Source organism: Rhinolophus sinicus, linkage group LG11 (assembly GCF_036562045.2).
Source record: "Rhinolophus sinicus isolate RSC01 linkage group LG11, ASM3656204v1, whole genome shotgun sequence".
In the NCBI taxonomy this organism is placed as follows: Eukaryota; Metazoa; Chordata; class Mammalia; order Chiroptera; family Rhinolophidae; genus Rhinolophus; species Rhinolophus sinicus.
In genome coordinates, this window is record NC_133760.1 from 47141953 (window position 1) to 47167409 (window position 25457).

General features: G+C 47.9%; 2 long non-coding RNA genes across 8 annotated transcripts; one reads left to right on the top strand and one right to left on the bottom strand.

Moving 5' to 3' along the window:
• The first annotated feature begins 576 nt into the window (after positions 1-576).
• Positions 577-17735, top strand: LOC109447457 (uncharacterized). Of its 3 annotated transcripts, none has more exons than XR_002137364.2 (6): positions 577-1757; positions 2748-2838; positions 2981-3091; positions 7286-7344; positions 14655-14802; positions 17596-17735. It is a non-coding gene; the product is annotated as an uncharacterized LOC109447457 (long non-coding RNA). The 3 variants fall into 3 exon arrangements; XR_002137365.2 differs by having other exon boundaries at positions 577-1160; positions 1574-1757; positions 2748-3091; XR_002137363.2 differs by having other exon boundaries at positions 2748-3091.
• On the bottom strand, positions 9156-25355 carry LOC141567528 (uncharacterized). Of its 5 annotated transcripts, XR_012490221.1 has the most exons (4): positions 19818-25355; positions 17014-18971; positions 10233-10331; positions 9157-10070 (listed from the first exon to the last, which is right to left on the bottom strand). It is a non-coding gene; the product is annotated as an uncharacterized LOC141567528 (long non-coding RNA). The 5 variants fall into 5 exon arrangements; XR_012490220.1 differs by having other exon boundaries at positions 9156-10331; XR_012490223.1 differs by lacking the exons at positions 9157-10070; positions 10233-10331 and having other exon boundaries at positions 10349-17619; positions 18499-18971.
• Positions 25356-25457: the final 102 nt, after the last annotated feature.

The following is a 25457-nucleotide window of genomic DNA, read 5'->3' on the forward strand; positions in this document are numbered from 1 at the left end:
TGCTCACTGGGGTGGGGCCCGTAGAGGGGGCTGGCAGACCACACTGTCCTGAGGCGCTGAATGCATGGGTCACAGCCACAGCTTCATAAGGATGGGAGAGTAGATCTCACGAGAGGTGTACACTGAGGCAGGCAAGGTCCTCTGAGTTTTACAATCATGCAGACACAGATCAAAGTCAAAGGTAGTCACTGCTGGTCTGTCTGCAAATAGTCACAGAGCATTTGACTTTCTGTGTTACTGAGGATCTAGAAAGCTTTTATTGAAAGGTTCTCTCAACGTCCACGCTTTGTCACTCTTTGTCACGTCTGGTGCCTGCTCAGTGGCATTTGGCAGCCACTGAGCCGGTGCATACTTGATTGAAACGTTTTGAGTAGCCGCTGATGGCTAGAAGGGCTTTTTATCAGAAATCTGGGTATTGGACCATACTTTTCGAATCATGACCTGGCCTCCCACTGATGACTTTGTTTTATTGTAATACGTGGTATATCAGAGAAGCATTCACAAACTTTGAACCGAAAAGTAGTCATGCGAATCATAGGGGCTTCTTTCTCCAGCCTTGAGTTATTTTATCACTTTGTTACATAGGGGTAATATCTCCGAAGACAATCAGCTCTGAAAACTTCAAAAGTAACATAGTGAATGTGTGACAAGTAGGTAAGATACGTAGCCTCAGCCTTTCCCGTTCATTGTCGCCAGGCAACCTTACTTTCTCAGTCATTAGTTTTTAATATAAAAAGAGGAAAGCTGGTGGTAGGAGGCTCCTAAGACGGCTGCCAGCCATCCCTGCCTCCTGGTGCTCACAACCTTGTACCATCCCCTGCCCTTGAGTGTGACCTGCTTCTAATGAATAGAATATGGCCAAAGTGACATGTCACTTCTGAGATTAGGTGACAGACTCTGGCTTCTGGCTTCCTTCCCACTAGTACTTTCCAGCTCTGAGGAAAACCAGTTGCCGTGTCCTGAGATACTCTATGGAGAGGCCCACGTGACAAGAAACAGGAATGTCTAGCCAACAGGTAACATGGCACAGAGGCCCTCAGTCCAACCACCTGTGAAGAACTCAACCTGCCAGCAACCCATGCGTGGGTGTGGAGTGGGACCTTCCCCCAATGGAGACTTGTGACCACAGACAACACGTTGACTGCACCTTGTGAAAGCCGGTGAGCCACAGCTACAAACTAACTCAGACATCCAAGGTAACCGGTGTTTCAAGCTGCTACATGTGGGGTGAGTTGTTCTGCAGCCATAGATAACTAATGCAAAGCCAGAAAAGGACAGGCATATCTCAGTTCTACCCCTGGAGTAAAAGGAGTGGATGGAGATCTAACATGATGGTTTCTGTTTGCAGAAAAACTACCAAAGCAATGCCCACGCCATCTTGAATCTGGCCCCATGGCATAAGGAGCGCTGGTGTTGCTGTATGAGTACCTGTCAGCTCTTCGCCTCTCTAAACACAACTGATTAAACACAACTAAACCCACTCTCAAGAGTGGCAAGAGATGCTGAAATTTGATTCTGCATCTGAAATGGAAATGAGATCACAATTAAATCCTAACCCTGAATTCCTTTTCAGTCACTCCTCAAGTCTCCGTGGAGTAAGACGAAATTATCTAAAATGAGTGAAGGATGAAATCCTATTCAGATTCTCCGTGGCACCCCGCTTTTGCAGTCAACATGGCTCGCGTTTCATCACACGAGCACTCAGTTTCCTGGGCTGCAGAGCTCGTTAGAACTCCATCAGTACTCTGCGTGACCAAGTGAGTCTTGGGACACCGATTGAGAAAGGTGGAGGGGACTGTCACTGACAATAGAAACAAACCTTTCACGTCCAGCACCCACCCTACCCCCAAAATGAGAAGGGCAGCAAAGACCTTTCTACACAGATTTTTCTGCAAGGATGAAAAAGAAATAGATTTCCCAAAACAGAGTGCTCTGCTCTGCTCTGCTTTGCTTTGCTTCGGTCAAAATGGCCGAAAGACCAACTCAGGACAGTTGTTCTTTCTGAAATTGTTTTCTATAGCTGGTTAGTCGCCTCAGCTAACAGGTAACAGTGTAGCTTCAGTGGTGTCTGTGCAAATTGTTCCTTGGAATGTGAAGCTGTTGTTCCTGACATTGTTTCCCCCTGTGGGGTGTAATTGTGTCTGAATCCTTCTCTGATGTGAATCCCTCGGAACTCAGCCTCCAGAAATGGATAGTACCTGTTGCTTTGGAAGCTCTTCCCTCAGGACAGGGACCGATGAATGTCTAGTCTTCCCATCCTGTCCTTTTGGGTTCTGGCTGGCAGGCCGTGGCTGTGATGCGGGAAGCTTTTCCTTTTCTTCTGCAGGACTGGGAGACGTGCCTGCCTGTCCACGGGGCCCTGTGGATATCCTCTCTGTTGCTTTTAAATTAGCATGTCCACATGCACTGTCCCAAATCCTTCCTGTCCAGCTCTCCCTGCCTCCTTTCTGAGGATCTGGTTTTTTTGTTTTCCCGTTACCCACAAGTGTTCACAGATTTTTAAAGAAAATTCTACAAAACCAAACCAGGTTCTCTGAAGAAACTGCCAAGTTTGTCAATGAAAATTAGGGACTTCCTGAATGGTGCAGGGTGTACAGAGACACTACCTGGGTGAAAAGCCAGGTCCTGGAGTCTGGCAGGGCTGCTCCTTTAGCTGTATCCTCACCTCCCAACCCCGGAAAAACAGCTTGCTTCTCTGCCCTCACCAGGTGGCAAAGGGAGTGATGGCATGCTGTTCTTAATTGCAGGTTGACGTCCACCCACAATTTCGAGGACGTTGATTTGTTGGACTGTAATCTACACTTTCACACCCTGAGCTGCGTTTAGGCAGCATGCCAGGTGTGTAAAGTCAGGATTTAATGACAGGACGTCAGTAGCAGCCGGAATTGAGTACAGAGCCACTGTCTAATCCTCATGTGCCACTGGCAAGACGAGGCCAGGAACAGCTTTCTCAGTTACCTTTTTTGTCCCTTTCCTGAAGATGCAGAAACTGAAAGCCGTGAAATATTGCGTGGAAACGCCATCTCACAAAGTCCAGTCAAAACAACCCAGGGTAGTTCTGCATTCAAACCACTGAATTGAGCAACCAAAGGTAAATTCATTTTAACGCTTTAAAATATTAATTATGCTGCCTATTTATGAAGTTCCTGTCTTTCCTGAAGACTCTATCAGGCTTTTTTATTTCCTGAACATAACTGCACGAGAAGTACTGTGAGTGAGGTCACCATGTCACATCGTTCCTGCTTCTCGTGATTTACAAAATGGAGTTCCCTTTCCTCTCAAACGGAAGGATGAGGGAGAAAATCTAATTTTTGAAAAAATACATTTTCTTACTCTAAGGGGTGGGATTTCTCAAACTTGGCACTAATAACATTTTGGACCAGGCAACTCATTGGTAGGGGGACCGTCGTGGGCAGTGTAGGGTGTCAGCATCCCTGGCCTCTGCCCACTTGATTCCAGTAGCACCACCCCCATGTGTGACAATCAAAAATGGCTCCAGACATGGCTGAATGTCCCCTAAAGGGAGGGTCCAAGTCAACGCTCGTTGAGAACCACTGCTATAGAGAGATTAAAGGTTTTTTGTTTTATTTTTTAAATAACCCAAAGTGGTTGAATTCTATTTTAGAGACACATTTACATTTATGAAAAGGTCTGAAGCCTGATGAGCACCCAGACCCCCAGAAGCTGCTTCGCCCAGTGTCATGTTCTTCCCCCCACTCCGTCCCCCGCGGGCCCTAATTTGGTGTTCAACATTCCCGTGTATGTGTGGCTTAGAAGTTACATACTCTGTCTCTTACTTTTGTAGCCGACCTACACATTCTCTCATGCATGCGTCAAGTCTAAGGTTCATATTTTTCTCCTGGATGCATCAAGTCACATATCACCTGTGGGAAGGTGAGGAATTGGATCAGATATTGACCAGATACCAAGGATGGGGGAAATTCTCTCTAAACTCGCTTAGCAAAATTCTTGCTACAACTGGGCAATGCAGGCCTGACAAGGACAGACGCCCAGGGTGAAAACGAGAGACTAGAGAACCTGACTCATGTTTACAAGGAGGGAGCCTTTGTCACCAACGAGAGCAGAACACATTCTTCTCATGGAACACGGAACAGTCTTCAGGAGAGACCACAGGCGAGGCCACAGAACAATTCTGAAATTTAAGAAGATGGAATCACACAACCTTTTCCTACCACAATAGAATGAAACTAAAATCAATAGCAGAAGGAAAACTGGAAAATCCACAGAAATATGGACATGAAACAACATACTCTTAAAGAGCCAGTGGGTCAATGAAGAAATCACAAGGGAAATTATATAAAATATCTTCAGACAAATGAAAATGAAAACACAACCTACCCAAACTTACATGATACACAGAAAGCAGTGTCAAGAGGGAAGTTTAGAGCCATAAACACATTAAAAAAGGAGATCTCAAATCAACTCCTAACTTTGCATCTCAAGGAACTAGACAAAGAACATAATAAACCCAGAGTGAGCAGAAGTCAGGTAATAAACATTAGAGCAGAGACAACTGAGTAGAAGAAAAAAATCCTCTTTTATTACTTATGAATTTTGTGAAACCGAAAACCCTAAATTGGTCACGGCTCTCTCAGCCTTTCTGCCCGAGAAAGTACATTCCACAAAGTGTTCCTTCCAGATCTGTTTCCTCGCCTGACGAAGAAACTGGACCTGCCCCAGCATCCATTAAACTGCCTGAGCCCCTCATTCCTTTTTTTTTCTGTGATATTCTTAAAGGAAATATAAAGATGCTCTCTTCTTGCCCCCAAGTAAGGTACTGAGGCCTCCAAGAAATCAAAGGGCACGTGTAAGAAACAACAAATGCTGGCTTTCCTGGCAGGAGTCCAGCCAGACGGCTTTCCGAAGTGTTCAGAGCACGTTTCTGAAGGAGAGAGGGACAAGCTGGATGACGAGGCAGGCAGACGTCCCAAACGACGGAAGCGTCCACTTGCAGGGGGATTCCTCAAGCTGACACCAAGCCAGAGCCTGTTGTGCGTGTGACTAACTGTGACCAGCCCTCTCCCTGCACCTCCCCAGACAGCGAGTACTGCACAGGCCTCCCCTTGGGATGTCCCATCCACCCAGGCATGTTAAAAAGAAGGGGGGAGCATGGGATATGGATGCCACATTATTAATTCTGATTGCTCAGATATGCCTGTATGCTCCGCACACTTCCGCACTCCAGAGTCTCGTGCCCATTACACCATTTCATAGCCCTGAGCTGGAGATGAAAGGGAACGAAGCAAGCTCCACGGAAACCAGAAGACATGAAAGGATCACAGTTTCTTCAAATAACTCCCAAGACTTGAGGGACCCAAATTCTGCTGGACAGAATGAATGGGGCAGATCATATCAGCACAGCTCCAGAAACCAACAAGCCCGAATAAAGAAACTTAAAAAGAGAGAGGGAGGGAGGGAGGCAGGGAGGCAGGGAGAAGGAAGGAGGAAGGAAGGAAGGAAGGAAGGAAGGAAGGAAGGAAGGCGGAAGAGAGGGAGGGAGGGAGGGAGAGAGAGAAAAAAGGAAGAGAGGGAAAGAAAGAAAGGAAGAAATCAAGGCCGAGCCCCGCCTTGGTCTTGGTCAGTGTGCTGCCCGCTGCCCACCTTGGGGAGTGGTCCTCACCCGAGACAGAATGGACAAAATTTTAAAAGGCTGCCTGACTGCCCTCCCACCTCTACACATGAAGCATTTGTATTGGTCAGGACTCCATGACTTGGGGAAAACAACAGCCTAACAACTCAGTTAAGCCAAACATGGGCATTGATGAGGTCCGTCCGTCCGTATGGCTGGGAAAATCCTGGGAAGACTCATAGTTGGAAGTTCTGCAAGAGCCAGGGAGCGTTTCAGGGGCGGGCACCTGGAACTTGTCACTCCAGGCTTGTCTGCGTGTGTGCTTGTCTTGCTGTCGGGGTCGCACACCCTCACAGAACCTTCATTCCAAAGACAAGCATAGTCCCAAGAAGAAACCCAGTGGCCCAGCCGGGAACGCTTGCTGGTTACTGAGCCCCCTTCTGAGGCCAGTGGGTACTGCACCTATTCGTTTTTTCTCTCAACTTGGATTCTGAAAAATTTCAAAACTACAGTAAGTTGAAGAAATAGTACAATGCACATCTGGAAACATTTCACCTGGACTCATGAAGGGGTACCATCTTGCCATATTTTTTTTGTCTGTCAGTCTCCGTCCCCAGCATACATAGATTTCTGTGTATCTGTATCCAGATGCAGACAGCTATGTATCTATATCCAAATACGCATGTAGAGAGAGCTACAGGGACAGGGACAGCCACAAAGCTCCCTAATTACCCAACAGTGCCCTTCACAGCTGGGGTCGCAGTTGCGTTGCGGAGATGGACGGTGGGGTGCGCGAAGCCTCAGTCCACTCAGTGTGAGGGAGAACTGCCCATCAGAGGGTCCTGTATGGAGCCAGGGGGTCTTGGGAGCCCTCCTGGACCAGTCCCTCTGGGGCACTGCGCTGGGAAGGCTGGGACCAGGCAGCTACGACCCTCCGGCTGAAGCAGAGCCGAAGGAGTCACCTGCTGGCCGCACTCTGCAGCCCATCTCGAGAGGAGATCAGGTGCCCCCCCCCCCCCCCCGCCCCCATCTTCCAGAGCTGTACTTTTCTTTTTCAAAATCTGGCTCCAATCAAGAGTCGCGAGTTGCACTGAGAAGGCTGTGGGTATAGCTGGGTTCGGCTGTTGGTCGTGCCTGAGCCCCGGTTCTCCCGAGGAGGTCACTCCCCGACACACCCCAGGTAGGCAGAGAGGAAGGCCGCTTCCAGGACCATGCCCTCCCTCCCAGGTCACAGTTTCTTTGTCCGTCCAGTGGGACACTAGTCCAGACTTGCTTTCCTCTGCTACAGGAATAAGCAGGAAAACGCAAGAGGAAGGCCAGACCCTCTGTCCCACTAGCAGTTTATTGTTGATGTGAATTATCACCTCCAAAACCCTGCCCGGCTTCCAGCCTGTTTGCCTCCCGTTCTCTCTGGAGGCCATTGTTGAAGGGAAGCCAAACAGACTTAACTTGCTAATGCCAACTATTAAATCATACAAAACCGGCCCCGCTAATGAATTTCTCCCCTCTGGCTGCTGGCACTTATGGGCGCCTTATGAGAAAGGAGGAGGGAAGGGACCCAGGTGTTCACTGTCCCCCCCACACATCGGCAGCCACCGGCCTGCACCCCCTGGGACTCCCCATCCTGAGAAGCATCAAGGGGCCTGAATAAATTATTTGGTAATTCAAGGTGGATTTTGTTGTTTTCTTTTTCAGTTTGAATAGAATCAGATTGCTTCTCTCAGAAGGAAGGAAAAGGCCACTGTTGAATTAATGTAAGTCCACAAACGACCTCGCTCTCTCTCTGCTCTATTTCTGATGACTATTTATAGATCTGACTCACATGGCAAATGAGGGACATGTACCTCCCCCAGCCCATCTTCCACTGGACCAGTCCCGGCTCCTGGAGGATTGTGGTCACTGGGGAAGCTCAGGTGAGGCTTGGGCGCTGGGCAGCCCATGCCCACACGCTCCCATCAGCTTCCTTCTGAGCACAGCTGCTGCTTCCCCTGCTGGCTCAGCTCCTCCAGGAGAGGGGCTGGGTCTGCGTCCGCAGGCCTGGACGAGGCAGGGCAGGCCTCATAGCCGCCTGTTCACTGGGGTCCTTCATGGCCAACTAAGAAACACCTCTGGCTTATTTCCGTGTTTCCCTGAAAATAAGACCTAGCCAGACCATCAGCTCTAATGTGTCTTTTGGAGCAAAAATTAATATAAGACCCATTTTTATTTTACTATAATATAAAACTGGGTCTTATATAAGACTGGGTCTTATATTAATTTTTGCTCCAAAAGACACATTAGAGCTGATGGTCCGGCTAGGTCTTATTTTCTGGGGAACACAGTAGGCCAAAGAAGGTAATTTACCAGAAGGATCCAGACAGCTCGTAGATGAAGAGGAAGGGCTGAACAAGTCTTGGAAAGGACAGGAGCTAGGGCAGCCTGGGGGTGCCAGGAACTGTATTTTGGGGGTGCAAATTGTCTCCAGGTGACTTCAGACCAGGTGGGTCAAACCCCACGGTAGCAACTCGCTGTGCAACCGAGGACAAGTTTCTTAATCTCTCTGGGGTTAATTTATTCTGTGGACCAGGGTCGCAGAGGCTCCCTGTGCTTGTAAGTAACCCAGATGCAACCACACTGCTCTTTGAAATGTAAATTAAGTTGGCTGGGACCTCGGTTTCCTGTCAGTGAGAAATCCAGAATTTCCCCGCCAGGTTTGTGCGGCTGCCCTCAGGCCACCTCGGACCCTGCTGGTGTGTCCAGCTCCAGTGAGACTCAGTGCGCTCCCATGGTTGTTCTGTGTGTCAGCTCAGTGCCGACATGCAGTTGGGCCCGTCCCTAAACACTGCCGCGTTACATGTGGAGAATCTTTACTGAACATGGGGGAGGGAAGAGGCTTATCGCGCGGATCACAAACGAGCATACATGGCAGGTGAGGCTTTTCAAAGACACAGGAAGGCCGTTTAGTCCAGCCATTAACAGCCCAGACTGACAGTCAGCTGGTGTCCCCTCCAAGGCACCTTGTGGCACAGGCTGTGGCCCCACTAGGATCTTCCCTCCTGGGAGGGCAGGAACTGGGGGCTCAGTTTACTTGTTAAATAATGAATGAAACTTCTCACCTGAAAGCAAGAAAATTAAAGGCCTAGGATGTCTAGAATGTTTAGCAAGGGGAGAGGAGGAAAGAGGAAACGCTGGCCACACCCGGAGTGAGTCCTCTCTTCTCTCCTCCCTCCATCCCTTCCTGCTCTGTCCCCATATTTCCTGCCCCCGCTCAGAGGGGCAGGCGTGGCATTTGGTACTGGGCATACACCTCTGACTTAAGAAGGTGCCGTCCTCGCCCCCTCACGGCTTTGGGGCAGACCCTCCCCTGTCAAACAGGAGGGGAGGTGCCTGCGGTTTTCTCTTTGACTTGTTTCTGAGCAAAGAAAAAGGGAACCTCTGCTCTTTGTGAAACTCGGTCCCTTTTCCTCCTGGTGGTGGAGGAAAAGCATTTCACAAGCCAGCGCGCCCTCTGGTGGCCAGAGTTGAGGACCAGCTGTGTTTATTTCTGCTCATAAACCCCTCCCACCCAGACTGTGCCCAGCAGTCATCAGGGGGTGGTAAGACGCCCCAGCCCAACCCCAAAGCACCCATCTGCCCTCGCTGTCTCCCCCTCCAGGGCCCCCTCCAGGACCACCACTTGGTGTCATGGCTGGTACTTGGCACTTCCCATATGCTAACGGCCATGTCCCCTCTCTCCTATTGAACAGGAGGTTCTCTGGGGGAACCCTGCCAGGTCATCTGTCCCCAAAGACTCTGGCACAGGGCTCTCTTCATGGTGGGTACTCTGACCATTTCTGGAGTCGATAAATGAATTTCAGATAAACCAGAGAAGGGCTCCCTGGGAGGCAGGGTGGGGCCTGCGGGTGCTGAGGGAAGGCTCTCGGAGGCTGGGTATTGGCTTGCCAGATGAAACACACAGTTTTAATTTCAGATAAACAACAAATACCTTTTTTAGTATAAGTACATCCCAGATATTGAATGGTACATACTAAAACTTTTTCTGTTGTTTATCTGAAATTTGAGTTTAACTGACATCCTATATTTTTATTTGCTGAATCTGGAAAACCTGCCCAGTGGAGTAACCTGCCCATAAGGAGCCCATCTGGGCCAGGAGGTGGAGGACGGTGGGGAGGCTGGGCAAGCAGGTCCCAGAGAGGCTGCGGCAGGGCCGTCTGGCGGCTCTAAATCCAGCTTGGGACCAGACAAAGAACAGTGATGCAAACTTCACATTTACTTACAATTTACATCCATATCATGGGGATGTGTGGGGCTGAAAACAAAGAGAACCTTACCTGTTTCAGGGCTCTGCCCAAATGTCCCGCTCCCCAGTCTTCCCTGGGTCCCCGCCAACCACAGGGGGCCATCCCACCAGTGTCTTCAACTTGTGTCTGCAGGACACAGCAGTGTGTCCCACAACTCGAGGGCGGAAGTTGGGTCTCCTTCTGTGTTTCCCCCAAGGCACCTAAAAGGTATCAATAGCAGTGGGACGGACACACAGAGGAAAGCTGTAAGCAGGGATGCCTGCCTGTGCTACAGGCCAGCTATTTCCTCATCGTTAAAGTGGGGAAAAGCCTACATTAGAAGGCAGTTAGCTGACGTCTGTCCCGAGAACGTTAGCTCTTACCTTCATGTGCACAGCTGAAACGCTGCCTGCTGACCCGCCATCACCCGATTTATTTCCTGGAATAGTATTGCGTTCTGTTCTCTCCCACTTTGATGGCCCCTGTAACAACCACAAAACATTTGGGAGCCATTTCCTTTACTTCCTGAGCAAGGGTTCAGGCGAGTCCCATGAACGTGACACGATAGCACATTCCCTCAGTGAAACAATCTCTTGTCCCCATTTCCCCGTGACCATGGCTGGGCACCCACGTGTCTAACAGTATTAGAACCCATTTGTAGTGATTTATGGTAATTACGCCAGACAAGAGTTTGATGTTTATTATGCTCTTTATTTGGCTGGAAAACATGTGAAGCATGAAGGTGCTCAGCGCCAGCGCTGTTACGAAACACCCTTGTGTTTGGAACCAATTTAGAGTGTCATTTTTGATGTCACAGACTATCCATCTCCGGACTCCAGGTGGTGGGTGTCAGTGTTCTCCTGCTCCAGTAGCAGGACAGCAGGGGACAGCCAGGGGACCCTAAGACTCAGCCTCTCCGTCAGCTCCATCATTCCCCCTCCTGTTCACAGCAAGCTGCTAGAACCGATGGACATGCCATCCAAGCCCTGCTCAGCGTTCCCTCTTGCTCCGTGCACCTGCGAGCGAACAGGCCAGTCAGGACTGCCAGCCAGCCAGCCAGCCAGCACACACTGGTTCCCTTGGGGCCAGTATTCGTGCCAGACCCACTTTCGGTGTTTGAATACCGCCCCTGAGTAAAACAGCCATGAAGTTATAAGAAGCTCTCAGGCTGTGGAGTCACCAAAATGGCTGCATGAAAGAAGTGAAAAAGTGAATTAACCGGCCAGATGTTTCATTTTCCACCCGACAAACGGAACACGTTCGTCTGCATTTTCTTCCACTTTCTGTCTGAATGTTTGAATGAAGACGTGCACTCTGGCTTCTTTGCACATCACGTCTACCTGCCCCACCACAGGCTGGGAGGCGCTTTCAGGATGGGCCTTCTTTAGAAGCACAAGAAAAGTAGGAGGAGGACCCTGGAAGAACTCAAGTAAGGCCATGAACGCGCGCGAGGGACCAGTGGCTGGGCCTGTGCCCAGACGCCCCTATGGCGGGATCAGGGTCCCTCCAGGGTCCCCAGGGTCCCCAGGAACATTGCTGTCTCTCAAAGCGAGAACTGTGGGTGCCATGTGATTCCCTTGCCCCACATTTTAATGAGGAAGAACACTAAGGAAACAATAACAGGGCTGCCTGGGCCTGGCCGGGCCAATTCAGTTATCCGGCTCTTTGTTTGGAAACTCAGGTTGACTAATGGTAAGACAGAAAGTGGCTTACAGCAGGCTCTGTCCACGCTGGTGGCACTTGGGCGCCTTTCCTTTAATAGATGTTGAAATACGCAAGAACGCCCTCTGCGTCCGGATGCCCACTGCTACGTTCTGGGTACTTCAACTGCTCCTGGTAATTAGATTCTGGAAAACTGCAGCCACTTCACTGTCTCCATTTGGGGGAGAAATTCATTGTTTTAATGTCCACTGGTAAACTTACAGTTTTACTTGCACAGAGAAAACCCATGAAACAGAAACTAGAGATAAGGACGGAAAATTCTTTCAGTGTCCAGCCTCTGGGGGAGTGCACGTGGGGAAGCAGCAAGAGCTCAGCCTGACACTGATGGTTGTACACTATCTGCTGTCTGCTTCTCCCAAGGCCTGGACAGAAAGCTGTTTACAGGAGCCTGGGGAGGGCGATGGATCCAGCCTCCCTCGGGAGAGACGGCACCAACCTGGAGGGCTCAGAGCAGGTGTCCACCTGACTGCCCTGGAGTGGAGGCGCGGGCTTGGACGTCGGGGGCAGGTCTCTGCTTTGGTTAACTAAGTGCTACCGTGTTTCCCCCAAAATAAGACCTAGCCGGACCATCAGCTCTAATGCGTCTTTTGGAGCAAAAATTAATATAAGACCCGGTCTTATTTTAATGTAAGACCAGGTATAATATAATTAATATAATATAATATAACATGATACCAGGTCTTATATTAATTTTTGCTCCAAAAAACACATTGGAGCTGATGGTCCGGTTGGTCTTATTTTCAGGGAAACACAGTAGCCCCTGGCCTGGCCCCAGCCTGCAGACAGGGGATACCAGGCATCGCAGAGCTGGCTGCATTCCCTCCCAGGACACTCAGCTGAGTCTGGAAACTTGCTCAAAGTCACAGGTGAGATTCAAATCCAGATCTGCCTGGCCTGAAGTCTGAGCTTTCTCCAAGATCAGTGGTTCCCACACTCAAGATTCCTGGGCCCATCCTCCACCCCTAATTCAGCACGTCTGGGAGCAGGCCTGAGAATTTGCCTTTTTAAAGTTTCCTGGGTAGCTCTGCAGACCAGCTAGGTTTGAGAAGTATTTATAGGAGCCACAGAATGTCCTGAAAGCCAAACAAAATGGCCCCATGAGGCTCACTCTGTGACCTTGGCCCCTTTCACCACTCACTTTAAACACTGAGGTAACCTGTCTAACTGCGTTAAATCATGTCTGTCCTGTTTCAGATCAAGCCTTTTGACATCTCAGTACATAAAGTCCTTTATTTATCGACTAAATTTCTGTCCCAAGACAACATTTATTCTGTGACCACGTGCACATAGACCCCTCTAGTCCTATGCCCCCCCACCCCACACCCACACTGTGACCTCCCAGAAAGAGAAATTCAGCACCTACCCTCTCACCCTGGGTGAAAACACACTTAATACAGGGTTCACCAGGAGAATATGTTTTCATCACTTTGCAGCAACGTTGGCTCCTGGAGCTCTGCAGGCTCCTTTCTGGCAGGAAGGTTAGACCAAGAGCTGCATTCAAGACCCAGTTCTACACCCTCCAAGGCATTACTAGCCTGGAATCATGGCGGAGCTTTCTAGAGCACAGCCGTCTCTGCAGTCTGTCAGGGCTGCGAGTCTGAACCAGTTAGGGGAGAAGGTGCTGTTTATGACAAGGAGACTCCCTGGACTTATAAATGGGTCTTTTAATGAACTTCTTACCCTGCTTCTGATTTCAGCACTGAAACATGCTAGATGATGCGTCTAGCAAACGCCTTTCCCAATTCAAAACTTGGGCTAACGAAAGAAACCACGTTTATAAGGAACCCTCTACATGGTGGTTATTTCACACAGACTGTATTTCTCGCTATTCAAACAGTATCACTCTTGTGTCCACTGCCATCCACAGAAAGCCGTCAGCAGCAATAACTGCTCAGCAGCACAAACAAATGCTTAAATCCGCTGTTCAAAAATAATAATGGAGCCATACTTAACAGTTAAAAACAGATTGCTCTTTTCTTCAGAGTTGGTCAGAAAAGATATTAAAATATCCCACAGACTTAAAAAAAAAAAAAAACTGCTGGAAGAGGCCAGTAAAATGGTTATTCTGACAGTCTAAATCAGGGGTGTCCAAACTGCGGCCCGAGAGCCAACTGCGGCCCATGACCCATTGTTAATTGGCCCACAGCAAATTCCAAAAATATATTTAGTTTACTTAAATAAACCAAGTGAGGCAATACGTACTTCACCTCGTGTGAGTGGCCCGGCTGTTTGTGTATTTTACCGCATATGGCCCTTGGTGAAAAACGTTGAAAAAAGTTTGGACACCCCTGGTCTAAATGATGCCGAAGCATCTGAGAGAAGAGGAGAACTCCGTGAAGTCTTGTCTATGCTGTGTCAAGACACCTGTTTGCTCTTTCCCCATGAATTATGTCCTTAACAAATTGATTGGATTTGCTGGCTTGCCATCAAGACTGTATGTGTGTCACCTTCTTACAGGTGACTTCAAGCCTGCACGTAGGGCAGTGTGAATAACGTGTTGGGTGTGGTCACTTTGCTTGTCTGTACATCCCACCATTTGGCCCCGAGGGCCAAAGACACCTGGGTCATTGTCCAGGGATTTAGCCACTGTGACCTTTTTATTAGGGTTGCTAGACAGACACTCTAGGGACATGAACCAAAAGCACATTGCAGAAGCGGCACAACGGAGCCTGGGGTGGGGCAGGCAGAGAGGTGTCACCAAGAGGGGACTTTGCAGCCACATCCCGAAGGATGAGGAAGAGAACAAGTGGTAGGTCAGAGTGTCTCAGGGGCCACATGAACCAGCTGACTGACACATGTCACGGCATTATGTGTGTGACGTTGAGTCCTCTCCTTGCAAACGTCCTCTCTTCTTGAGGAAAGTGGTACTGGCAGGTTTCCTCTGGATACACCCTCAGCGTTCCCTTTCAGTTTCCAGGCCTCCTTTAGCAACCCAGCGGCTGGTCTGCGCAGTACGCCATGGCTGTGCTCACAGGCAGCACTTCGCTCTTCTCTTTAGGTGACCACGTATTGTGAGCATAGGACCTGTGGACAGCTGTCACTCTGCCCCTACTCATTTCAGTCCTTCTCATCTTTCCTCCTAGGTCAACCCACAACCTTTTAATCCAGTGCCCTTCACAGACCAGGAGAGACCACGTCCAGTGGGTCACCAAGCCCTGGGGAACAGGGCACTGTGAGGGGTCCTTCGGACCTTCGGAGTTTCCGTGGCCTAAGTCTTTGTCCGGCCATCTGGTAAGTGGTCACCTCCTTGTCAGAGCTGCCCAAAGGCGTGCCCAAATCCTTCTAAGGGGCTCTCTTTGTGTGTGGTGGGTTCCACTTTAAGAACACTCGGTTTATGGAAGGCTGACCTAGCCAAACAGGCACCTGAAGGGCACATCAGCTTTACTCATCCTGCTCAGCCTTCAGGGTGCCTCTCAGTCTGGACGTTCCCGCAGCTCAAGTCTGTTCTCTTGCTGCAGGATCATTTTCACATTGTGTAATTATCTCAAGTTCTCGGGGGTACTGATTCTTTTGATGCTGTGTCTGCTGATAGTCTCTAATGGTAGATCAATTTCCCATATGAGCTCATCTTTCCCAGGCGTGTGTGTGTGTGTGTGTGTGTGTATGAGAGAGAGCATGCACACGCGTGTGTCCTGTGCACTCTGGCATGTGGAAATGTCCCCACAGAGCAGGTTGGAGTTTGCCTGTGCTAAATACCCAAATATTTCACCTGTCTGTGATGGGTTCTTATGCTAATTCATTGGCTTCCTATTGCCACAACAAGCAGCAAGAGTGAATTTGGGTTCCACATCCTTGTGTGGGGTACGTTTGGGGTTTCAGCTCCTCAAGGAGGTCTTCCCCCCACCCCAGCCCTGACAAGATACACTCCCGCGCTTGGGTAGGTGGGCGATGAAGTCTGGAGTTGACAGTAATCCCATCCTTACCTGGAAAATGGATGACCAAATATTGCTTCCTTCTGTGTGTGCTCAGAGACCCAGCATGGTTTGCTCCTTCTCTGTCTGGGTCTTCGGTGACTCGGGCAGGATTGATGAATCCTGAGCGTCCCTGTTTCTCACCATTTATAAGTGTCCTTCCATTTATGCCCTTTCAGCCATTTTTCAATGCCTGTAAGCATTTTTATCGATGTTATAGCACAATCAACTTTTAAATCATGTTGATACACCTATCAGGTACTCAGGTATAGTCAACTACCTTGTTTCCTTCATAAGCTGATTTTCTAATGCGAATGGAAAGAACCATGTTATGAGTCTCCAGTGGCTCGAGGCCATATGTCCTACTGTTTGTTACTCACCGTCCCATTGTCTTCTACACTTTGGCACTAGGTTATTATTTTATTTTTTAAAAGCAAAAACTGGAATCCAGAATCCGGAATGATTATAACACCACTGCAAGTTTGAGGAATGACGGAAAGACTAACAAATTAATACTACTACATTTGCTAATTTGCCAAGATTTGGAGTGAGTTTTTTAATTAAGTGGAAATTATAAAGAATTCCTTTAGTACCCTCAGTGGCATTTCCTCTGCACTTAGTGGCTGGAATGTGTTCAGATCTTCCAAAGGCTCCGTTAGCAGCTTTTATCACATCCTTTTTAAAAAAATATTTTCCCCCATGTGCAAATTCTTCTAGTGCAAACTTTTTCTCTATTCTTATTCTCTGAAGAAAGGTGTCAAATATTGCCACCATTTGAAAGAAGTCTTAATTTCTCACTCTCTGTCCTGAATTAAAAATAATTTCTCTACTGTCTGCATTGATTCGCTAAATGCTGCCCAAACTTGCCTATAGAGTCTCGCGATTTCATTTTTACAACAAAAGGAGTGCAAACCAGAAAGTCTACAACAGAAGTTGCAACCTGGCCACCCATAGGCTGAACAAATCTGGCTCACAGATTCGTTTGCATAAGTTCCATATAACTCAAAAGATATGTAACAATTTCACATGAAAATCTACATTTCTGTGTTCTCTTGAAACAGCAGTTCTGCCAAATGGGACTCACTTTCCATCTGGCTACAATTAGCTGGACCCGAGAAGGGACTTCCCCAGTTAGTTGACGTATGAGTCTCCAGAATGCCACAACCCTCACGACACCAAACTGAAAGCCGCTCAGTTTACCCCATTCATGCTGCCCTGCGGCTAAGTGAATTTCCAAGGCCTGATCTAGAATATCAAGTACCTTCTTGATCGAAATGATTTTCTTTGAAGTGTCATAAAGAGAAAGAGAAAATAACGAAAGATATGAAACAAAATGAACCTTGTACAAACCTACTACACAACCAGCTTAAACTCATCACTTTGCACATTTTCAGAATAAGTAATAAAGAAATTAACACCATTTTATGATAAGTGTAGTACTCTTGGAATAATACTCTCAGAGCTGCTACCCAAAAATTGGAGTTTTTGGTGCTCATGGCAAGAAGCAAAGCACTTCCCAACCAGTACCCACCTTGGCAGCTGCCATGGGACTCTGCAGTCCTGGCGACGTTACATTACATGCTGAGTGCTTTCCTAAATTTAAAGTGTAATTGTGGCTGGAAAACAGCAGCTTTCAGATGACGAAGCGTGATCAGTGGTGTTGAAAGAGGGAAAGAGATGAGTGCCTTTTCTGCATCCTTCACCATGGTGACAGCACGCTTAGGAAGATGCAAGACTTCGCTGCTAAGATGACAGAGCCTGTTCAGGGCGGAGCAGCCAGATGCCAGAGATGCATGCTGTCGCCCACTTCGTGGACGCTGGTGGAAACTGACGTTTTGATGTCCATGCCATGGAAAACTATACATAGTCTTACTTTTTTCCTAAAAGCTCAATCTATGATAATACAGCAAAAAAGAAACAAGAAAAGAAAAAGTAACTGCAGGGTTTTTTCAGCCTAATAGAATGTATATCCTGCTTTGTCTCTATTTATTATAATAAAATTCATTTTGTCTTAAGTGTTTCTAAATTACCTGTCATATCTTAGAGCCGTGAATGAAAAGCCACATATACCGTGTGTTGGACTCACACTCTTTTCCATCCCTCGCTCTTACAGCAGCAGGAGCTGGTAGAGAAGCATCTGGAAAGTTGGTTGAAAGCAGGAAACCACCAAGACTTGTTGTCCAGAAGGACTGGTATGAGTTGGGGAAACACAGGTGACTGCACCCCCACCCCAAACTGTTTGTGTCCCAGAGGAAAGATTTGCTCCAGGCCACTGCCTGAGCCTGGCAGCTCGGCCTCCTGCCTGGCCTTCTCAGCTGCTCCCCGCAGGGCCTCTCTGCACAGGAGCAGACCCAGACGGATTCTACTGCCCTCTGGCTCAGGCTTACCAAACTCCCTGCCTTTAACCCTGTGGAGGGGGAGAGAGAGGAAGACCCAACTTCAGCATAGAGCCCTCTGGACAATGAAATGCAGGCCAGGTGGAGCCTTTCTAATGTTTTTCTTAACATGATGTAACAGGAGGGGGTTGAGACGCTGGGGCGATGGGGCCAGAGGTGGGTGAAGGGGAGGGCCAGCCGGGTAGCCCAGAGTGAAACCTAAAATGAACGATAAGAGAGTAGGAACATTGTAGAAATGGAATGGCCCCTTTTCCCTCTTGGCTGTTCACCCCCTCCCCATCTCCACCTATCCCTGACTAAAACAAAGACACCCCGATTGACAGCTGGTAGACTGAGTAGGGGAGAAAAGAGAATCGGAGGGAAAGTGGTGAAGGTTTGGACACAGATGGAATCTGGATAAAAGGCACCCACTGCTGTCCAGTGGACAATGCAGAAAGAGACATGTTAACACCTGGAATCTGAGAGCACACAGGCTGTGCCCTCCCGCATAGGAAAGCTGCAGAACCCCGGACAGAAAATGGCTTCACGGGAGCCTCGGCTGTGGATGGACAGTTACTTCCCAAGCCCAAGCAGAGCCAAGTATTCTTCCATGTTTCCCCGAAAATAAGACCGGGTCTTACCTTAAATTATGCTCCAAAAGACGCATTAGGGCTTATGTTCGGGGGATGTCATCCTGAAACATCATGCTGGGGCTTATTTTCCGGTTAGGTCCTATTTTCAGGGAAACACGGTAGATAGTTGGGATCCCATTTCTCAGAGGCTTTTAAAGGAGCAAAGCCTCAACAGCTTCAGGCCAAATACCAGCACAGTTCTGGTGGAATAGCCATCCTGAAGGAGTCAGGCCCAGGTGCCAAACAAGAACGCACAGACAAATGCATGAACCAGAACAGGACGAAGCCTTAGATGAGGTCCCAAGTAGACCTGGAGCTTCCAAACACAGAGAGCGGAAGCTCGGATCCAGGAGAGAGACTTACTCTCAAACTCCAGGGCCGGCAGTGGAGCCGTGAGCTCAAATGAATCTGTGGGCACCACACCTGCTTGCTCACCAGTGGTCTTCTCTGGGTTCTCATACAGGCCACCAGGTAATACTGACCTTAAACAAATAAGCAATCAGATATTCCTCCAGCAAAATGTGCTCATTTAGGAACAACAAAGAATTGCAGTTTGGGACATGGGGTCTAATGGTGCCACATGACAAGTGCCGAGAGCAGTACCTATATAAATATTTCACTTACTATATATTTGTGAAAGGAACAAACAGATGAGTACATGGATATTTTATACAAGGAATATATTTACTCATTCACTTATATTTAACTGCTTACTATCAGTAAAGGTTCACTCGTTGACCCAACTCTTCTCAGACTCCCCTGAATGTTACTCAGCTGGGCCTGACTTGTGGTGTCTGTATTCATCTCTGCATTGTCCAACTTAATCAAGAACCTTGACAAGTCAGGTTAACCCAAATCCCGCATCCTCCATATCTGATCAGGTCCCTCACCCCCCACCATCCCCCGCTGATGTCTGCTCACGCTGGCCTGACTCCAGCAGGACCCCTGTTACGTCAGCTTACCCAGAACCCTCTCACCCTGGACATTTCCCCTCAGTACTTTTCCATCCTCTGACCCCCACCCTGCTCCCTGGCTCTAAATTCCCACTTGCCCAGGCTGTGTTGGGACTGGGGGGAGCCCAGTCCTCCCCCACTGTGAAACCCCATCCCAGTGGCCCCCAGACCTATCACAATAGTCCTCCCTTGAGCAAAGTCTTCCTTACCACGCTTTAACCAGCATCATTTCAACAGTTTTTTCTTTAACACTATGTATAAAGCACTTTGTAAAACCAGAGGAAATCAGCAAGAGAAGTGTGGCTCCTGCTCCCGTGAAATGTACGGAGAAGAGGGGAGGAATCTTTAAACTCCTGTCACACTCAGAGCACTTACCGCACAACAGGACGTCAGGCTGTGGCCCTTGGCCTGTGTGCCATCTACAGACGGTATTTCCTTCACCCTTCGATGGCATCCAGAACCTAGCAATGATAACACCGGGTATCTCCCATCTCCCCAAAACAATGCGATCTTTCACATCAGGGGTAAACCACATTCATGTCTCAGTGTACACCCCATTCTGGAATCCAGTTGCTGGAAAACACAGGCAGTGTTGGAGCTGCCTTTCTGGCCCGTGGTCTTTGAGGAAGGAGGCCATGCCCGTTCTATATACCTGGCAAGACTGAGTATCAACAAACACTGGTGGTTGTCACTGCCGTCGGCCTTAGCGAAGGAGAGCAGCCATGGTCTGTGGCCTTTCCCAAGGCACCTTCTAGGAGTGGTTACAAGAAACACTGAGGAGTTCATTAGTCCTGCTGAGAAAAGAGACAAAGGACTGAAGAAATCCTGGGGCGTGGTAGACCAGGGTAAAAGGGATCAAATATACGCTGATGGGTGGTGAACACACAATGTGATATATAGGTGACATATTACAGAATTGTACACCTGAAACCTATGTACTTTACTAACCATTGTCACCCCAATAAACTTTAATAGAAAGAAGAAGAAAAAGAAAGAAAAGAAAAGAAAACAGCGTTGCAGGAGTGGAGAGGTGTGGCACTTCTCTTCAGGCCCCCGTTGACCTGACGGCTTTCTAGATAAGGAGGGCTATTGTTCCAGACCCTTCTACTCTGCCAGTCCACTCATCTGTCAGGAAAAGAGTATTTAAGTGGCTTATCTCTGGTTTGCTGAAAGACAATTTCAGAATGGGATCTCCTTTCAAGGAGACACAGAGTTGAACTGCAGTCATTTCAGTGAGTTTCATCTCATGGATATCTCCCTAAAGAATATTTTACTGCGGTTTCTTTCTGAGGAAAAGAGGGCTTCCATTGCCAAGGCCAACAGTCCCCTGAATTTCTCCTGTGTATTTTTCCAGTTGGACCTGAGCAGCTTGTTTCTTTAGTAGGGAAAATCTGCTAGCCAAGTTCACAGCTAAACCACAACTAAAGTAATGTCTCCATTACGTTGACCTAGAAACTGTAATTCAAAGCTACTGTTCTTACAATTTCGAGGTACCTATCCCTGAATCACAGGAGAAAGCTAAGGACTGCAAGTTCAAATGGCAAATGCTGGTGCTGATGGCTGTTGGCTTTATATAGGCCCCTGGGAGTTCTGTAATTCCAGGATATTTTAAATTAATGCCCTCCATTCTGAAGAAAATTTAAATTTGTCTTTGGATTAAAACAACTTCCTTTAAAAATTAAACTATCAAAAAAAATTCAAAACCTGATTCAGCCTTGTATAATTCCCCTGAAGAATTAAATCCTATTTTCTAATAGTTGGGAAATAAAGAATAATTTCTAAGGCGTTTTCATTTCTGGCATAGATACACATCTTAATTACAAGTCAAGTGTCCATCAATAAAGAACTAATTAAATGAATCATGGTACGTCCTCACAATATATGGAAGGATCGTTTATACATATATTACAAGCCAAGAATTAAGACAGTAGTGGAGTTGGACAGTGAGTGAGCCAAGAGCTAAAATTTTAGAAATAAGGGGGAATTACCCTAGGGGTCAACAAATTGACAATGCAAGGTGGTGTAGTAGGTAATGTAGTCAGGGGACTGGAATGTAAAAGCTTTATGATTTTAGGAATGTAGGCGGGAGAAATATCTGGGAACAGAAATGAGGATCACCCATCACACCTCCAAGCTTTCCTTCTAAAATCTGCACCAAATCCATTCACTCCTGTCCCCTTTTACTGGTGCCATCTTACTCCATGACGTCTACCTTTACTTCTCTTTCTCCTGGATCCTGAGCTTCCTAGTTCGTTTCCTTGGTCCTTATTTACCAGAATTTTCTGTGTCTTTGATACTGATTTGTTTTAACCTAATGAAATTCAGTGAGAAAGAAGGCAACTGATAAGAAAATTAAATGGAATCCTAAATTGTGACTACCTTGATAACTAAGTCAGAATTGAATGATTTTCTCTATTCTATTCATTTTTTTTGCTCTGTCTTAGCTATTTCTTTTTTTCTGATTAAAGTATGTTGAGACCTCTTGGCACTATGTCTCGGAGAAAGACTTGACAAATGTCACTACAGATTTTGGATGATTTTCCTAATCTATATTATCAATTGTACAATAATAATTGTTCTAACAGTTAAGGTGTGAAAATTTTATTAAGCAAATTCATAACTTTAGACTATTTTAAGGATTACATGCCAGACCAAAATCATCTGTTCTTCGTGTGTGAATTGGCAAAATAAAAATATTAATATTGAACAATATTCTAGAAATGTATCCTATGGAAATAACGATATTCTATTAAAGAAGTGTATCCTACGGAAGCAACTGAAAAAAATACAGAAGAAATAGGCTATAAGGCTATTCATAGAAGCATGGTGGAAGGAGCATCAATGTTTTTAAAAAGTGTAATTCCTTTTTAAAAATGTGGTGGACTTGTGTAACTGTGGGGTTGGGGTGGGGAGGGAGTGTATGAAGTGCAGTGTCTTTAAGGACATTCATACTGATCACAAGTAACTGAATTCAGAACCATAGAATCCCTTATGTAGACAGCCCTGTCCATATGCTTCAGGAGGGTCGGACAGTAGTTTTGCTTCCTGCTGTTTACATAACTAGTCTGGAATGTGCAGGCAACCTCCCCAGTTAGGTCCAGGCTGCATACCCATTTTGTGTGGGTTCAGTTCCAGGGCCTTAGCTGTGCTGTGTGGGCTTGCCCCCCACTCAGAGATGTGGACAGGGGTCTATATTGTAATTTGGTTCTCGACACCTTTGTTGTGTTTCCTGCATATACAGCTCAGGGCTAAGTAAGCCAGGATCAGGGCTTTCCCTCATCCAGCTCCCTCCCTGCCTGGTCTCCGAGATTTCCTTCGCATCGTCTGGACAACATGGTTTCCTCTTCCTAGCTCCTCTGGTGGCCAGAGGTAAATTGTCCTCAGAACTTGAGTCTCCTAACCTGTTGTGAGTTCTGAGTGACTGACTGGAAGAGAGGGAAAAAATAATGGGATGCCCTAAAACACTGCACTTCATACACTCCCTCCCCACCCCAACCCCACAGTTACACAAGTCCACCACATTTTTAAAAAGGAATTGAACAACAATGTGAGCCCAGCAGAAGTCTGAAATCACTCCAGCCTGGAACCTGAAGTTATTGGCCTAGTGAGGGCAGCCCTCACATGCACTGTGACTCAGCATTTTCTGGGGCCTGAGACATGATACAAGATAAAGGTCTTGTTCCCTTCATGAATTAGCTAAATCTGCAGCAACCTTAAAAACACAAAATCAGGGACTGAAATGTTACAGTGCTCACGCTGACAAATGTGATGACCGATGACCGGGAGAAGAGCATGGGTCGGGGTGAAACACACAGAACTGTTCTGAAATAACCCGTTGACCTGTAAAATTAGCCAATAAGAATGCTGATTATGATTCACACTCAGAAATGGAGAAAATATTGTAAACAAATGAAAAGAGAATACAAATATGAACTCTGGTGACTGGTTTAGAGTCGGGTAAAAAAATCACTTAGAGCTAAGGAGGGAATTTGCACAGCTACTCTTCACTAGAATATCAGAAGCTAAAATTGAACCACGTGAAGGATTTTTTCCCCTTGCCAAAAAAAAAAAAAATTGAGTAAAACTGAAACAAATAGAAAAATCCAGCTCCTTTTACTCTTTATGGGCAGAAAGAAACTAAGATGAAAATAAGATAAACTATATGAACGTGGCAATAAAGACAGTTTCCAGTTCCTATCTTCATGTGGAGCTGGAACTGATGACGAGGATACGGTCATTGGCAAGCAGGGAGATCTGCAGAGAGACCACAAAAAAGGACGGAGGGGCTGTCCACATGGCAATTGAGGAAATTGGGGACTCTGGCTAGGGAAGCCAGGAACTTAAATGAATAAAGACAGTGAGTAAAGATGTGGAAACAGCCTATACGCGAATAGGCAAAAAACAATTGCTAACACTTACTTAGTTTTAGCTCCTGTACTCTGTCTTAACGCTTTAATTCTCTAAACAAGCTAATCATATCCATTTTATTAAATCCCATTTTACACATGAGGAAAGAGCCTCAGAAAAGTAACTTGTTCAAACTCACATTGCTAATGAACCGCAGGGCCAGGCTACCAACCCACACAATCTAACTGCACCATTTTATGTTGCCTCTCATGAAGGTCTCTAAACATGAAAAGGAAGTGGGGAAATTGAAATTATTGAGGCCTGTCATGCATTCAAAACCAGACCACGTGGGGCACTGAATTTCCCCTAAGAAACCTACAGCCTGTTAATGGAGTTCAGACTCACACCAAAATACCATTCAAATCAGACCTTTCTACAAAAGGCAGCAGCCAAAGGCAGTGGAAACGCAAACGAGACAGCTGTGTTCACCAGGCTCTGGGGTCCGGGAAGAGGGCACCGAGGGAGGAGCAATGGGATAGGATTGGAGGGAAAGGGGAGAGTTGGGTGGAAGGAGCAGCGAGTGCGCGTTCACTTGAATTACTCCCAGGGCTTTCAGGGTAAATCTCAAACTCCTTGGCAGGGTAGCAAGGCCCTCCACTGCTAGGTCTTAAGGGATCCCACCGAAGAGAGGTTATCCTGAGATGCTCATGCTGGAGTCTTTACTGCCAGTTCAGGTTGCAAAGGATCAGAACATCTTATTTCTGTGTCTGTAAATCATGAGCGGGTAGAAGGCAGGCTTATTCTTTCGTAACACTCCCTGCCCCGGGCCAGGCCACCTTACACAGTAGCCCGGTGGCAGGTGTGGAGCAAGCGCTTTCTGATGTCCATGTAGGTCCGGGGGCCTCAATGACCAGCGGCTGCCCCAGCCGGGCTGCCTCACAGCGTCCAGGCCTCTGCCGTTAGCTTAAGTGAAAGCCTCAAACAGGAGCCTGAGACACGTGCCCCAGACGCAACAGGCCGACCTCTGCTTGGGCCGAGATGCCACACACCAGTCAGGGAAGCGCGTGCACGAGACCACCGTGGAAACCTGACGGTGGACGGGAATCAAAGGCATTCTTGTCGTTACGTGTGATGGCGTGATCATGCTTCGGACAGTCATCTATTAGCTGCAGAGACTTGAGGTCTGTGGGAACGAGATCGGTTCCCTACAGCACTGGCGGTCCGCGAGTCCGGGGGACAGAGGACACGCCTGGTGACATGCGACCGCCGCGCTCCGGGGTGCAATTCACTACTTTGCGTGAATGTTTGGAAACGCTCTGCTACGAAACGCACACGACACACGCACACCCTCAGGGGCTGCTGTTCGTCGTGAGCCCCGAGGGAACCAGACTCAGAGGGTCCACCGGCGGCGGGTCTGGGTCCTGAGCACGGGCTCGGCGAGCCGGGGGCGTCCCGCGGGGCCCGGACCGGGCTTTGTGCCGCCGCCGCGCAGCTGACCGGGACGGCGGCCTGCGCACCCCGTGGGCACCCCGCTCCCGCCTTCCGGGGAGCGCTCACGTCCCGCACAGCGCCGCGCAGTCCTCCACGGGCGGCCCGGGCGCGGAGGAGACGCCGGCAGCCCCCGCCGGCCCGCCGAGCAGCCGTGACCCCCGGCGGCCGCGGCCGAGC